The sequence below is a fragment of the Cavia porcellus genome, unplaced genomic scaffold (genome assembly GCF_034190915.1).
Source record: "Cavia porcellus strain 051 isolate PalLab524CR breed Dunkin Hartley unplaced genomic scaffold, mCavPor4.1 scaffold_13, whole genome shotgun sequence".
Classification (NCBI taxonomy): Eukaryota; Metazoa; Chordata; class Mammalia; order Rodentia; family Caviidae; genus Cavia; species Cavia porcellus.
The window spans coordinates 63,354,926-63,370,576 of NW_026947496.1; the positions used below are offsets into that span (position 1 = coordinate 63,354,926).

The window sequence follows — 15,651 nt, forward strand, 5'->3', positions numbered from 1 at the left end:
TGTGTGACAGGGAACTAGAGAATAATAGAGGCAATTTGAACAGTATTTGTAGATAGATTGGAAAGACAGGCTTTAATAGGTAAAGGATTACAACTAGAGGTTAAGTCCAGGAGCGAGAAGGTTCAGAACCACTTAGATAAATAGCAGGTTGCCCCCGCCCCCAATCTAAAAACTGAAGGTGTTAGTGAGACCCAAAAATGCACAGTGCACCCTGGGGGAGTGAAAGCGGAGGAATAGTCTTTAAAAAGATGACAGATGATATTATTAAAGTGTATCAGGATTTAAAACCCACATTACTCGTACCGCTTTGCTTAGATAGATTTTATTCTGTCCCAGTTTGTCTACTTGCACTAGATTTGAGGGCACAGACAGCTATCCCAAAAATGAAAGGCTAAAGTAAAATAATCATCTTTAATTTCCTCTTAACCTGGAGCCCTGTTTATCATGACTGATCTTAGTTAAATCTAGTTTGTTTGATTGCTGTTTGGCGTCGACAGATTTTATTCAAAACTGTTATGATTGATTGTATCAAGTCTGAGAGTATAGGCAACTACACTGAAGATGACAAGATTCACTACAATATCCATTCTGGTTTGATTATTACCTGTTTTTGAAGTTTTACACTATCTACAAAGTTTTGTTTTTATTAATATTATGTACTGCTATATTCAATTATACTATGATGATATAAACACTTCTATTGAAGATAACAAGAGATAACACAGTAACCATTGTAGAATTCCTTGTATAGTGATTTTATATGTCTTTTTCATTTCATGTGTTTATAGGAATATGTTTTGTTTTGTTTTGCTTTGTTTTGTTTCTCCCTATACTATAGAAAGAATAGAAATACATGTTAAGACTCATGCATGCATAGAACCTATAAACAGTTTATGAAAACTGACCTTATAACGCATGATGAAATGAACAAATACTTTGAAGAAAAAGAGACATTACAGTATCCAGTGCTGATCTCATAGTGTCATGATGTGAAATCTAGCAATAGTATTATTCTTTGTTCAGAGTGATTTTAGCCTGCTTTGGTTTGTTTAATTTCAACATAAATGAAGATATGGATAAGCGTGTATGTTTAAGTGTATAGGATTGATAACCATATTTTTGTTGGATAATTGAACAGAACCATTTGCAGTCTCGCTGTTTGAATCCCTAATTTGTATGTTTCACTTTTGTATCTTGTACAACTATTTATATGAGGACAATGTGTAATCATCAACTAGTGAATTTCTGTTTATTTTTTCTTTGAAAGTATGTATTATTTCTGTTTTGTTTAGTCTTTCTTAAAATAAAATTTTTTTAAAAAACAAGAAGGCTATTGATTTTTGTAACCAATCAACTTTGTAACCAGCTATGTTACTGAACTGCTTATTAAATCTACAAGTCTTGGTGGAGTTTTTGGGATTTTCTAAATAAAGTATCATGTCATCTGCAAATAACGATAGTTTAACTTCTTCCTTTCCTATCATTATTCCCTTTTTTTTTCTTTCTCTTGTCTGATTGCTCCAGCTAAAGTTTGCATGACTATGTTGAATAAGAGTGGAGACAATGGACATCTTTGTCTTGCCTGATTTTAGAGTAAAAGCTTTCAGTTTTTGTCCATGTAGTATGATGTTGCTGTTGGTTTTTCATAGATAGCCTTTATCAGGTTGAATTAAAGACCATCTATTCCAATTTTCTATAGGGTTTGTATCATGAATGGGTGCTGGACTTTGTCAAAATCTTTTTCTGTATCTATTGTGATGATGATAAGGTTTTTTTCCTTAGTTCTGTTACTATGGTGCATTACATTTTTGGATTTATGTATATTGAACCATCCCTGCATCTGTGGGTTGAATCCCACTTGATCATGGTATACAATCTTTTTGATGATTTGCTGCAGGTAGTTTGCTAGGACCTTATTGAGGATTTTTGCTTTAAAATTCATTAGGGAGATTGGACTATGATTGTCTTTCTTAGTTGGATCCTTCTCCAATTTTGGAATCAGAGTAACACTTGCTTCCAGGAATATTTCTTCTCTTTAAAATTTCATTAAAGAATTTGAGAAGTAGTGGTGTTAGGTCTTCACTAAATTTTTTTATAGAATTTAGCAGTGAATCTATCAGGACTTGGGCTTTTCTTTGTTTGTAGGTTTTTAGTTACATCTCTGATTTAATTTATTCATACTGAGTTATTTAGGATTTTTATATCTTCTTGATTGAGCTTTAATAATTCATATGTATCTAGTAATCTGTCCATTTCTTCTGTATTTTTCATCTTGTAAGATGGTTTTCTGAATTTCTGCATGGTCTGTTGTGATTTTTACCCTTTCATTCCAAATTGTGTGGATTTGAGTCTTTTCTTTCCTTTTTTGATAAGCTTGGTGTATCAAACTTATATAATTTAATCTTTCAAAGAACCAACTCTTTGATTCATTGATTCTTTGTATTTTTTTTTTTTTAGTCTCTAGTGTGTTAATTTCTGATCTGATCTTTGTAATTTCCTCCCTTGTATGCACTTTTGGTTTAGCCTGCTCTTGTTTTTCTAGAACTTTGAGGTTCAACATTAAGTTGTTTATGTGCGCTTGCTCTGTTTTCCTGATATGGATATTTACCGCTATAAATTTCCCTCTTAAGACTGCTTTCATTGTGTCCAACAGGTTTCAGTATGTTGTATTGTCATTATCATTCAACTGTAAAATCTAATTTCTTCTTTAAGTTCATCTGTGACCCATTGGTTGTTCAGTAGGGTGCTATTTAATTTCCATGTGTTTATGAAATTCTTGTGGTTTCCTTTGGCATGGATTTCCAATTTCATTGCACTGTGGTCAGATAGATACATAGGATAATTTCAGTTCCTTTATATTTACTTAAGCATGTTCATTGAGCCAGTATGTGATCTGTTTTGGAGAATGTCCCATGTGCAGGTGAGAAGAGTGTGTATTCTGATGTTGTGGGGTGGGTCACTCTATAGACATCTATTAAGTCCATTTGTGAAAAAGTTTGATTGGGGTTTCAGTATTGATTTTTTGTCAAGTTGATCTGTTGTTTTGCAGCAGTGTCATCTTGAGGCCTCCCAATACAATTGTATTAAGGTTGATTTTTTCATGTCCATTAGTAATTGCTTTATATAGCTGGGTACACTAATATTTGTTGCATATATATGATTGTTGTCTCTTCCTCTTGAATTGTTCCCTTTACAAGAATGTAGTGACCTTCTTTATCTCTCTTAATCAGTGTTGGCTTGAAATTCACTTTGTCTGCAAGTAGAGTGGCTACCCCTGCTTTTTTTCTGGATTCCTGTTGCAGTATTGTTCTCCATCCTTTGACTTTCAATCTATGAATTTTTATTTAATTAAATGTGTTTCTTGTATGCAGCGTATTGTTGAATGTTGCTTCTTGATCCATTTTGCCAGTCTGTGTCTTTTAACTGGTGAATTGAGACCATTAACATCAATGGTTAAAATTGATACATATTGACTTTTCCTTATCATGTTATTTACCTGTTGTTGCCTCTCCCTTTGTTTTTCTTCCCACTAATTGTTTGCCTTTTCTGGTAGATTCATTCTGTTGAGGTTATAATCCTTATTATCCTATGGTGTGCTTCTATAATTTGCTTAAATTCGTCTATTTTTTTGTTTGTGTGTCACTAAGCAAGGTGTGTATTTTGGTACTCTCTAGTTGTTTGAGAGGCCATTTCTCACTCATTTTTTCCAGAGCCTCATTCAATTGCTCTGTTGTTACCACTTCAGAGAGACCTGGTTGGGGGGGGGGTAGGATTGTGCTACCTTATTGCCCTTTAGGTTTGCCTTTGGTGAACTGAATGTCTGGGGTTGCATCTTTTTTAAGTGTCTTTTCTTATTTTCAGTCTAATTCTGGAATGATTGTAAGTTGTGTATGGTGAGCTGCTTTATTGGTGGTATTTAGGACTCTTAGGTGATGATGATTACTTTTCTGAGGTATGTTCCAGGTATAGCTGGTTTTGGGGTTTTGAGTCTGTTGGAAGATCTTACCTATTCTGTTTGTTGCAGATGAGAAGTTGTTGCTCATTTGGCCTAGTCCTTTGTTCTTTGGCACTGTGTCACAGTATTTTCTGTGACCCTTAGTTAATCTCAGTCAGGGATTATCAGGGCCAACAGCTGTTTAGAACAATTATATCAATTTTGGCTATAGTGGTACCAAAGCCTACAAAACAAAAGACTGAGCTAATCCTTAATTTTCAACTTTTAACCATATGAACTAGATTCGTGATTATATAACAAAATGTAAAGATAATTATGCACAGTATGTAAGTCCATAATATGTCAATTTTGCCCTTGGGGTTAAAGTTTAAAATGGATTAAGGAGAAAACAAAGAAGTGGAAAAAGAGAAAGAGATTACAAGTAAGGTTGGAGGACAGACCTAGGTCCTGTCAACTTGGGGAAACTGGTGCAAAAGATTTAAAAAAAAAAAACAGGTGGAAGAGATAAAAGGTAGAGAAAAACAACCACAAAGAGAATAGGAACTACTCTTACAGTCATAAAAAAAAAGAGAAATAAAAACAAACTGAGCAAAACAAAGAAACAAGAAGAGAAGAGAGAGAGAGAGAGAGAGAGAAACAAGCAAAAAACCAAAAGTCCACTTCCACAATTCTCTCTGTGTTCACTAGTAGACAGCCTGTGGAGATAGAGTCCAGAATTGTGTCACTGTATCCCAGCAAGCCAGCTGTTGCTTTGCCGTAGAGTAATAGATGACATTAGCAGGCCTGCCCTGAGGCCAGACTCATTTGGCTTGCTGTAGTCCAAGCAGTTTCCACAGGTCTGCCCCCAGCTAGGAGCTGCTGGAGGGAGTCTGCCACAGTTCTGGTTCTGGGCTTATCCAGCATGGCTCCAAAATGGCTTCCAGCCACTCGATTTCTCTCACAGGAGAACTGAGTCCTCTGCACTCACAGCCATCCAGTGTAGTCCTCCATGTCTACCAGTCCCCTCCACTTTCATGTCTCCACAGAGGCCCCTGTGTTCACCAGCTGTCACTGTCACTGCGACTGTGTGTCCCCAGGTTCCAACAGCTCCTCTTGTGCAGTGAGTCCAGCTCTAGGTGAAGGCACAGCCAGCTACCACCTTCCTCATTGAAGTTTTTCTTTTTACTCTCTTTGTGGACTCAAGTTCACACTTCAGATTTTTGCTGGGTCTAGGGGACCCACTTCCTTCTTTCTTGGCTTCCTTACAATGCCATATTCCAATTTTATTTAATACCATCACGAAAACTTCTGCAATCTGATCAATTTATAGTGACCCTGTGGCTCCACTATTAATGTTAGACTATTCTTTTTCAATTATAGTGGCATGGATAGGTTCTGGGTTTTTGATTTTGGTTTTGCATTTGGTTTTGGCTTTTATTTTATTTATTGGTGCTATAGTGGGGATTTACAATGACCTACATCCCCATCCCTTCTTTAAGTTTTCATTTTGAGAAAGTGACTTAAGTTACCAAATTGCCCATGCTGGGCTGAACTTTGAGATTATACTGCCTTAGTCTGTCAGAGTAGTGATATTTCAGGCATTGACCACATAGGCCTGATGTTAGGCTCTGTCAAGAGTAATAAGTTGGAGCTGGGGATTTACCTCAGCGGCATAAGCGCCTGCCTTGCAAGCAGGCAGTCGTGAGTTCGATCCCTGGTACCGATAAAAAGGAAAAAGACCAAAAAAAAAAAAAAAAAAAAGTAATAAGTTCATCATCACACACAAAAAAATGAATATATGTTAATTAGGTTGATTTAATCATTCAAGATTATATCTCACATGATAGCACATAAATATATGTAAATATTTAGATAAGAGAAAAGCTATACTGTACTTCAAAATACTAAAAAGATACCTTGGTGTCCTTCAAAATACTAAAAAGATACCTTGATGAATTTACTGAATACCTTTTTTAAAATTTCAGACTGTAAACTAATCTGTGAGTGTTATAGAATGCATTGGAGGTATAGAAACAGTAATGATCAAAGTATTGGGATTTTAAGATAGAAACAGTGCATCTAAGTGGATAAAATAGACTTCAGTCTTTTTCAAGACCAGATGTAAAGTGCTTTGCATTTTGTATGAAAGTGCTTTGCATTTTGATTTGTCGAATCAGAAATAAAATACATTGAGCACTATATGTCAGTTAAAAAATTGGTCATTGGGGCTGGGGATTTAGCTCAGCAGCATAAGCACCTGCCTTGCAAGCAGGCAGTCGTGAGTTCAATCCGTGGTACTGATAAAAATGAAAAAGACAAAAAAAAAAAAATTTAGTCATTTAAGTAAGGTAAACCTAGTAAGTTTCCAGATATGAAAGATCATTTCCTTTTTGTAAAAATCAATGATTTGTAAATAAATCAAATGAAATCAGATGATTACTTATGGATTCCTTATGTTTAAATGTCACTATATTTACCTTAACATGTTCCTGCTGGCTTGACATAACCATTAGTGATACATACACGGCTATCTCACCAGACAGCTTGTTCCACAGGTGGTATAAACCAAACTATTCATTTTTGTTGGTTGGATAATAAAGTTATTAGAAAGCCATTTAATGGGACAGTTAGGCCTGTACCATGTGTGGTTCAAGCTGCCCAGCTCTGAGAGCATAAGGGACAACCCGTCATGAGTGTTTTACAAGAGATTTAAGAAATGTCATTTATCCTCCTCAAAAGGTTCATGATCTTGAATTACTTAGCTGTAGAGTTTGATGGAATGCACCAACATTAGGCCATTTAGTTTAGAGATATTTCTTATTAAAAGATTTACTCAAGTGATGCCTCATTTAACCTATCATTTTACATGAAGCCACTTGATATAGACAGCATATGTACTGATATACACAGTATTTTATTTTTCATGTTATAAAAAGAATAACTTGTTCTACAGTACCGTGGAGCTGGGTGATACGATACACTCCTGTAATCCCAGCTGTCTGGGAGACTGACACAGGAGGATTTAAAGTTCTAACCCAGGTTCTAACCTATAACCGTGTAAGGCTGGCCCTACATAGTAAGACAACCTAAACTTTGCTTCAGTCACCAATAAGAAGGCCTTGTTTATCTTCACAGTTTTCTTTCTTTTTTTTTTTTTTTTTTTTGTCTTTTTCCTTTTTATCAGTACCAGGGATCAAACTCACAACTGCCTGCTTGCAAGGCAGGCGCTTATGCTGCTGACCTAAATCCCCAGCCCCCACAGTTTTCTTGAAAGCTCATTTATTTGGAGAATGTTTTAATGCCAGTACTTAGATTTCAGATTTGTAAGTAGTAACTAGGAAAGGGATATTCAGGTTTTTACCTCCATAATTGAGCTTTTCAGTTGTTTCACTACCTTTTGGTTTCCTTAATTTCATTATATTTCTTTGTACAGTGGCCGAAGTAAAGTATTAAACATTTAATAGTTGTTTGTTAAAAAATGCTATACTTAGTGTTCAAAAAATAGTAAATACCTATATAAATGAAGATCATCATAATGTCAAGATATCACCATTATTAATACTGTTTATAATCTTGGAGTTCTTTGCCTTTTACATACAAATATATTTGCTTGGTAACAGCAGAGGATCTTAACATGTATTTGAGGTGATCTTGTGTAGCCTGCTTGTTTTATGGACATAGCTGCTTAATGGGCACTTAGATTCACTTATGTTCACCATGGACCTCTTGGCTTCCTCTTCCCTCTATCCAGAGCACCAGTATTTCCCCTTTTCTTGTTTCTTGTCTTCTCCTTCCCTTTTCCTTTTCCTCTCTGCCCTCATTTCTCCCTCCCTGTCTTCTATGACCTTGGGACTCACACATGCTGGGCAAGCACTCTCCTCTTACCGTCTGCATTTCTTAATAATATTGAATCAAGTCAGGGGTGGTGGTGGACATGCGTAATCTCAGTACGCTTGGAGCTTGCGGGAGCAGGGCTGCAAGTTTTTGCCTAGGCTGGGTAACTTAGCAAGACCCTTAATCACAATTCAAAAGCCTGAGGATGCAGCTCAGTGTGAAGTCCCTAAGTTTATTCTCCAGCACCATCAAACAGCAACAAAGAAAACAGATACTACCTTGTTAACCTTTATATGAACATTTTTATTATGACTGTTGTCTTGGTCACTTTCTCATTGCTAGGATACAGTACCTAACATCCACAACTTAAAAGGGGAGGATTTTATTTGGTCTCATGTTTTTATTTCCTGGTCAACAGGCTCCAAGACAGAAACTGCATGGTGGAAGGACCAGGTTAAGCAAAGCTACTTATGTCTTGGTGGTCAGGAAGCAGAAGACAGTAGCCCAGAGGGAGGTCCACCTTCCATTTGAAACTCCCAGTGACCTACCTGCTGAACTCATTAGTGGGTGAATCTACTACAGTGACCCACAATCCAATCACCTTCTACAATCTGAACCTCTAAAGACATGAGGCTTATTGGGGGACATTCTGGATCCAAACTGGTGACAACGTTTTTTTTTTTTCTTTTATTTAAAGAGAAAAAAGAAAGGAAATAAAAAAACAAACCAGTAAAAGGGTACAAGTAATACATAATTTCAAGAAAAAAATATACAGTAAGAAATCACTAGTTACTAGGTTACGTATTGTCATCTTAGAAACAGTTGTCCAAATTCTAAAATTAAAGCATATAAAGTGGGCATTTTTACAGTGAGATTGCAGACAGTTCTGTTCAATGACCCAACAAAAGCTCAGTAATATGGTTTTCTATCCTACACACTTAAATATACATGCAGTTATATCCTTTAGACCACTTTCTTTTCCTCTCTTTTTTACAATAACAATTACACTTTTGGGGTTTTATTACTCCCACAGTTCTTATTACTTTTTTTTTTTTTTTTTTTGAGGAGAATAAAACCAAACGTGACTAAACAGAGTTAGAACAGAAGGATGGGCATGATGCAAAAATAGAATACAAGGTGATCAAAAATGGTTACCATGTGCCTCTTGCTATTTTAAAAAGAGTTGCCTATATCATCAGGTATAATACAATTGACCAAAACAGTATAGAACAAGACCAATAAAATGTACACTGGAGACCGTACAGGACTTCAAAAGAAGATAATAGTCAAACCATAATGGGCATCATAGTAAATCTTATTGCCTTCAAAGTGGGTGCCTATACCCTCAAACTTGATACTATCAAACAAACTATAGAACATAGTAAGATCAAACAAAACAAGGGGAGAGCAATACTGGGGTTCAAATCAGGTTAATAGGAAAACAAAAAAGTTACTATAATATATCCCACTATTTTTTTAATTTAGTTTTCCCTTAATTAAAAAAATAAGAAAAAACAGTTTAATTTTTAAAAAAGGAGGAGATTGAGATAAAAGAGGACATTGTAACAGACACAACACAGGTCAGAATCAAACAATTTAAGCATCATTGTGTTTCACCCCCAGGTAACCTAACATAATAGTAGTCACTATAGTGCCTCTTTCCTTGAATTATTTGAGTATAACTTCATATACCATAGCATCAAGCATATCAAGACAGTGTGAAGCCATTCAAGAGAATAAAAGAATTACAGGGTATTTAGAACCAGCTAACAGAAAACGAACAATGGTTACTATATTATTTGTTTGCCTATAAAAAAATTTTGCTTGTACTATCGCATATAGTAAAATATAGTAAGATACAACATGTTAAAACCAGTGGAAACAGATGTACCACAGCTTGATGGGACTTGAAAACAAGATGATATTAAATCAGCACTAGCTTTTATGATGTCTTGTTTTCCTCACAATAGCTATTTGTACTATCACAGATACTAAAATTGAACAACCCAGGTTAAAATCATTACAATTACTGAGTGAAAACATTATATGGCTTCAAACCAATATGATTGGGAATCATGATTACCACATACTTTTATGTATTCTTATCATTTCTTACACTAGGGAAACTATTCGGTATTTATACATGTGCGTTTGATTTATTTCACTTACGAGTATGGTCTCAAGCTGCATCCATTTATTTATAAATATCTCAATGTGATCATTCTCTATAGCTGAGTAGTACTCGATGATATAAAAATACCACAACTTTTTTTACCTATTCCTCAGTTGATGGACACTTAGGTTGTTTCCAAGATCTGGCTATTACAAATTGTGCTGTTATAAACATGGGTGCACATATATCACTGTGGTATGATGCTTTCAGTTCTAGGAATATGCCTAGAAGTGGAATAGCTGGGTTAAATGGGGATTCCATTCCCAGCTTTCTAAGAAATCTCCAGACTGACCTCCCCAATGGTTGCACTAGTCTACACTCCCACCAACAGTGCAAGAGAGTTCCTTTTTCCCCACAGCCTCTCCAGCATTTGTTATTGGTGGTTTTCTTGATCTTGGCTATTCTTTCAGGAGTGAGATGAAATCTTAGTGTGGTTTTAATTTGCATTTCTCTAATGAGTAATGATGATGAACATTTTTTTCATGTATTCATTTGCCGTTTGTATTTCTTCATCTGAAAATTGTTTATTCATCTCAGATGCCCATTTTTGGATTGGGTCTTGGAATTTTGGGGGTATGTTTTTTTTTTTTTAATTCTTTATACGTTTTAGACAGAAGTCCTTTGTCTGAGGAGCAGTTCACTAAAATTTTTTCCCAGGTTGTGGGTTTTCTTTTCACTATGCTGGAGATTTCTTTTGACATGCAGAAACTTTTTAATAAGAGGTGATCCCAATCATTGACTCTGGGAAGTATTTCCCGTGCGGTTTGAGTCCTGTTCATGAATTCTCTACCTACCCAATTTGTCTTCCAATAGATTTAGTGTTTCTGTTGTAATATTTAGATCTTTGATCCATTTAGAATTTATTTTAGTACATGGTGATAGACATGGGTCTAGTTTTAGTTTTTGGCATATGGAGAGCCAGTTTTTCCAACACCATTTATTAAAGAGACTATCATTTTTCCAGTGTGTTTGGCCCCTTTATCAAAGATAAGGTGGTTGAGTGTGTTTCTAGTTGTGGTTTTATCTTCTAATCTATTCCACTGATCTTCGGCTCTGTTTTGGTTCCAGCACCATGTTGATTTTGCTACAGTTGCTTTGTAGTATAACTTCAAGTCAGGAATTGTGATGCCTCCTGCATTGCCTTTGCTGCTTAGAACTGTCCTTGCTATTCTAGGTCTCTTCTTGCTCCAGATGAATTTTAGGAGTGATTTCTCAAATTCTATGAGGTATGTTGATAGTATTTTTATCGGGATTGCATTGAATCTGTATAAGAGTTTTGGGAGAATGGCCGTTTTCACAATATTTATTCTGGGCAAGGGATGTCTCCATTTTCTGAGATCATCTTCAATTTCATTTTTCAGTGTATTATAATTTTCCCTGCATAGGTCTTTCACTTCTTTCATGAGAGTAATTGCTAAATATTTCATTTTTTGGTTGCTAGTGTGAAGTGTGTGGCTTCTCTTATTTCTCTCTCTGTGATTTTGTTGTTAGTGTATAGGAATGCTATTGATTTTTGAGTATTGATTTTATATCTAGCTACATTACTGAATTTATTCATTATATCTAGGAGTCTTTCAATAGAGTTTTGGGGATCTTCTATATAGAGTATCATATCATCTGCAAATAATGATAATTTAACTTCTTCTTTTCCTATCTTTACCCCTTTTATTTCTCTCTCTTGTCTAATTGCTCTGGTTAGTATTTCCAGTACTATATTAAATAGGAGCAGTGATAAGGGACATCCTTGTCTTGTGCCTGATTTTAAAGTGAAGGCCTTCAATTCTTGGCCATTTAGTATGATATTGGCTTTTGGTATGAATGGCCTTTATTATATTGAGGTAAAGACCATCTATTCCAATTTTCTGCAAGGTTCTTACCGTAAATGAATGTTGGACCTTATCAAAAGCTTTTTCTGCATCTATAGAAATGATCATGTGATTCTTACTTTTGGCTCTATTGATATGGTGTATTACATTTATTGATTTACATATATTGAACCATCCCTGCATGTTTGGGATGAATCCCACTTGGTCATGGTGTATGATCTTCTTGATGATTTGCTGCATCCTATTTGCCAATATTTTATTGAGGATTTTTCTGCATCTGTGTTCATTTGGGAGATTGGTCTGTAGTTCTCTTTTTCATTTGGGTCCTTCTCTGGTTTTGGTACTAGAGTAATATTTGCTTCTAGTGATGATTTAGGAAGGATTGCTTCCCTTTCAATTTCATTGAAGAGTTTGAGGAGTCTTAGCATTAGGTCTTCTTTGTATTTCTTGTAGAATTCTTCAGTGAATCTGTCTGGGCCTGGGCTCTTCTTTGTAGGTAAAGATTTAATTGTGTTTTCAATTTCATTTATAGAAATTGGCTTATTCAGCAGTTTCACATCTTCATGACCTAGCTTTGGTACTTCATATCCTTCTAGGAATCTATTTCCTCTGAGTTATCAAACCTTTGAGAGCAGAGGTTTTTGAAATAGGTGTTGATGATCTTCTGTATTTCTATAGGGTCTGTAATGATTTCGCCTCTTTCATTCCTTAGTGCATGAATTTGAGCTTTTTCTTCCCTTTTTAAAATAAGGTTGGCTAGGGCTTGTCGATTTCATTTATTCTTTCATAGAACCAACTCTTTGATTCATTGATTTTTTTTTTTGGATTTTTTTTAGTCTCTATTGCATTGATTTCTGCTCTGATTTTTATAATTTCCTCTTTTCTTTTGGCTTTGGGCTTGACTTGTTCTTCTTTTTCTAGATGTTTGAGGTGTAACATCAGGTTATTTATTTGTATTCGTTCTGTTTTACTGATGTGGGAACTCAGTGCAATAAATTTTCCTCTGAGGACAGCTTTCATTGCATCCCACAGATCCCGGTAAGTTGTATTTGTGTTTTCATTTGTTTGTAGGTATTGTTTAATTTCTTTTTTAATTTCCTCTGTGATCAACTGATTACTCAAGAGTGTGTTATTCAGTTTCCATGTGGTTGTGGGATTTTTGGAGTATCTTTTATCATTAATTTCTAATTTCATAGTGCTATGATCCCATAGCATGCAAGGGGTAATTTCAACACTTTTGCACTTATTTAGATATGTTTTGTGAATTAATATGTGGTCTATTTTAGAGAATGACCTATGAACTGCTGAGAAGAATGTATATTCTATTGTTGTTGGGTGGAATACTCTGTATATGTCTATCAAGTCCATTTGTTCACGGGTACAATTCAGTTCTTTTATTTCTTTGCTGATTTTCTGTCTGGTTGATCTGTCCATTGGTGTCAATGGTGTGTTAAGATCTCCTGTTAGAATTGTGTTACTGCTAATTTGGTTTTTCATTTCTGTTAATACTTGTTTTATATAACCGGGTGCTCTGCAATTTGCATATATATTTAAGATAGTTATCTCTTCCTCTTGGAGTTTTTCCCTAATGAGTGTGTACACACATGACCTTCTTAATGCCTTCGTATCATTACTGGTTTGAAGTTCACATTGTCTACAAAAAGAATAGCTACCCCCACTTTTTTTTTGGGTTCCTGTTGCATGCAGTATTGTTTTCCATCCTTTGACTTTAAGTCTGTGAGTATCCTTGTGGGTTAGATGGGTTTCTTGTAGACAGCATATGGTTGGACTTTGTTTCTTGATCTATTATGCCAGTCTGTTTCTTTTAATTGGTGCATTGAGACCATTTACATTAATGGTTACAACTGTTATATATTGTCTTATTGTTGACATGTTATCTTTCTGCTATTAGATCTTTATCTTTCTGTTTTGTTTAATTGTCTGCTTTTTTTAGTGGTTTTTTTCCTAAATGTATCTAGGCTGTCTTTCAGTATTCTTTGCAGGGTTGGCTTGGTGATCATGAAGTTTTTCAGCTGTTCTTTGTCATGGGAGTATCTTATTTCTCCTTCAATTTTGAAGGACAGTTTTGCAGGGTACATCAGTCTAGGTTGGAAATCATTTTCCTTTAGGATCTGAAGTATTTTACTCCATGTTCTTCTTGACTTTATTGTTTGTGCTGAGAAATCTGCTGTGATTCTGATAGATTTTCCTTTATAGGTGATCTGTCTTTTCTCTCTGAAAGCTTTTAATATTCTATTCTTTTGTTTGATTTCTGGGATGGTGATTATTATATGTCTGGGTGTAGTTTTATTTTGGTTGTGACTATTTGGAGTTCTATATGCTTCATTGATCTTGATATCAGTTTCCAATCTCATGTTTGGGAAATTTTCAGCTATTCTCTAAATATCCTCTTGACATCCTTTATGTTGTTCCCTTCTGTTTCACTTATCCCTATCAACCTTATGTTATCCCTCTTTGCATCATCTTGCAGGTGTTGAATTGTTATTTCCTGATTCCTTGTTATTTTTAAAAGATCTTTCCTTTCCTGTTCACTGATTGCAATCTTGTCTTTGAGGTCTGAAATTCTATCTTCACATTCATTGAGGCAATTTTTACAACTTTCAATGGAGTTATTGATTTCCTGTATTCTTTTTGCACCTTCTTTATATATTCTGTATGTTTTTTATATTGTTTGTCCAGGGATTCTATCTTTTTGTTTAGTTCTTCCAATTTTTTAACTGTGTCTTCTTTAGATATGTTCAGCATCTCCTTCATTTCTTTTATCATTTCTTCTTTTACCTGAGAGATTATTTCTAGTTTGATTTTCTTTAAGGCTTCCCAGAGTTCCTTCTTTATTTCAGTTATTATTATTTCAGGTATGTGGCATGTACTTTCTTTTATGTACATGGCTCCTAGGCTTTCTTGGGGTGGCCTGGATGTTTGAGATTGCATTTTGGTCTTTCATTTTGTCATTTTCCTATATTTTCGAGCTTCAGGTGTTATTCCAAGCAAGGGAGAGTAGTCTGCCTAGTAGGGTTCTGCGGCTCGGCTCGACTTACTGTTCCCAGCAGGAAGCTGCGGCCTGGCCCCCAGGTGAGGAAGAGAGTTCCACCAGGCTGGGATGGGGTTCCACGCCTCGGCCCAACTCACTGTTCCCAGGAGGACAACCTTTATTTTCTAATTTTGAATGCAAATGTTAATGTCTAAACCCTTGTTGCTTTATTCTTTTTGGGATTTTTGTTTGTTTTTGGAAAAGAATATCACTATGTAGTAGTTCAGGTTGGGTTTAAGCTCATTGTGTAGTTCTGGCTGGTCCTGAATTTAAAGTGTGTCCTCTTATCTCAGCCTCCTGAGTACTGTGATTATAGACTGGTGCCAGGCCCCTGACTTTAGTGCCTAAATTTTTCATTTTGTTTTTTTCTACAAAGTTACAGAAGTGAAATTAATTGATCAAATGCTTTGAGCATTTTTAGGCTTTGAGTTTTCTTTTCCTGTGTATACTAGGCATCTATCTAAGTTAGAATTGATCATAACTTCTGTCAGTCAGTCTTTTTGTTTATATTTTGAGGATTGGCCTTCTTATATAGAGCACACTGGCCTTGAACTCACAGTGGTCTTCCAGCCTCATTGTACTGAGTGCTCAGGTTGGAGGTGTGTGCCACCTCACCTGATCCTTTGTAAGTATTTTTACCACTTAGCAGCATAAGAAATTATGTTTCTTACTTGTTTTCTTTGTCCCTTTTAGGAATATAGATTTCACAAAGGCAGAGCTTTGTCCTTCATTACAGTGCTACTTTCCAATGACAAAATAGTGCCTTGCAAATAGTAAGCACTTTATATATTGAATAAATGACTTTTATAATATTGTATGAGGTGTGTGCTTA

At 35.4% G+C, this 15,651-nt stretch overlaps 1 protein-coding gene across 16 annotated transcripts in view; it reads left to right on the top strand.

The window, feature by feature from the left end:
• Positions 1 to 15,651, top strand: part of LOC100736226 (zinc finger protein 431-like) — a 56,250-nt gene that overhangs the window by 25,013 nt on the left and 15,586 nt on the right. The window contains exon 2 of one of the 16 annotated variants that reach the window (XM_063260304.1): positions 15,513 to 15,592. The exons of the other annotated variants lie outside the window; for them this stretch is intronic. The gene's annotated coding sequence lies outside the window, so the exon portion shown is untranslated. The remainder of the gene's footprint in view (positions 1 to 15,512; positions 15,593 to 15,651) is intronic. 16 annotated transcript variants of the gene reach the window in all.